Genomic DNA, 1,565 nt, shown 5'->3' on the forward strand with positions numbered 1-1,565 from the left:
AGAGGCCTGGGGCTCTGCAGCAGACGACGGAGAGGCCTGGAGCTCTGCAGCAGACGATGGAGAGACCTGGAGCTCTGCAGCAGACGACAGAGAGACCTGGAGCTCTGCAGCAGACGACGGAGAGGCCTGGAGCTCTGCAGCAGACGACGGAGAGACTTGGAGCTCTGCAGCAGACGACGGAGAGACCTGGAGCTCTGCAGCAGACGACGGAGAGGCCTGTGGCTCTGCAGCAGACGACGGAGAGGCCTGTGGCTCTGCAGCAGACGACGGAAAGGCCTGTGGTTCTGCAGCAGACGGCGTGGGAGCCTGGAGAGCTGCAGCGGAGGCAGGAACCGACTCCTCTGCGGTGGCGACAGGAACCGATCTTCTGCGGCGGCGGCAGCGACGGGAAACAGAAACTGATGCTGAGTCCTCTGAGGCGACAGGAGCAGGTGCACCAACGGCGAGGCACTCAGCAGGCGGAACAGCGGCGAAGGTGATGGGTGCAGGAGTCAGAGGAGCAGAGGAGAGTTCAGAGTGTGTATAAGTGACCTTGGGTGTGATGAGAGTCCTAATTTCTATTAATAATCGATTGTACTCAGGGATCAGAATGAGGCCTGGCCGTAAAACTAAAAATTCCTCCATCAGGGAAAATAAAACATCTGAGCAGTCCAGGATATTTTTAGCAGAAGTAAACAAATCTAATAAAGTCTGGTTTATGTATGCAAGATCATGGGGTGAATAAGTGATTGACGGGCAAGTGTCACTATGTGAGGATGTGGTGTCAGGTGTCGCCCCCACCGGAAACCTGGGAGGTGGGTCGGCGGAACATGCCCCCACAGAGTCACTGGGAGAATGCCCAGGAGGCACGGTCTGACTGGGTTGGACAGCCGCGGCACGGTGTGACGGTGGGAGGCCGGATTCCGCCCCCACCAGGAACCTGGAAGGTGAGGCGACGGAACCCGCCCCCGTAACGTCACGTGGACCGGACTCGCCGAACCGAACAGGAGTGGACCGGAGCTCCCGTGGGACGCTGGACCTCGCCGCCACCGGAAACCTGTGAGGTGAGGCGGCGGGACCAGCTCCCACAAAAACACCGGAACCAACTCTATGATTCTGCTCAGCCGACGAGGCCCGGCCGGGCGCCGCAGACTGCCCCCGGGACCACTTTCTACCTCCCCGGCGACGGTGGGATAGTCGGGGGACAGGAGCAAAACAGAACTCATCCTCGATTTCTTCGTCCTCCCCCAACGTCCATCCCGAGTAGCCGGGCGAGGCGGACTCAGAAACAGGAGCCTGGTGGGTTTTCCGGTGCCGAGCTCTATTCTCCTCGAGGACCAGGAGTGGAGAGGACAGGATTACCACCTCCTGGTCATAATGTCCTTGAGGACGGACGGGCCTGGTGCAGAACCCGCCGCACCGGATTGTAGTCTTGTTCATCATGGGAGGATGAACGGAAGGCTCGGAGGGGAAAAAGAAAAAAGGTGAGTTGCCGAGAGAATCCTGCCCGCTGGGTTCTGATGTGTGGTCGGGTCGTAATGTCAGGATTTTGTGGACAGGAACGAACCCAATGTGCAGACAGGACT

This window comes from Nematolebias whitei, chromosome 17 (assembly GCF_014905685.2).
Source record: "Nematolebias whitei isolate Nwh7 chromosome 17, NemWhi1, whole genome shotgun sequence".
Classification (NCBI taxonomy): domain Eukaryota; kingdom Metazoa; phylum Chordata; class Actinopteri; order Cyprinodontiformes; family Rivulidae; genus Nematolebias; species Nematolebias whitei.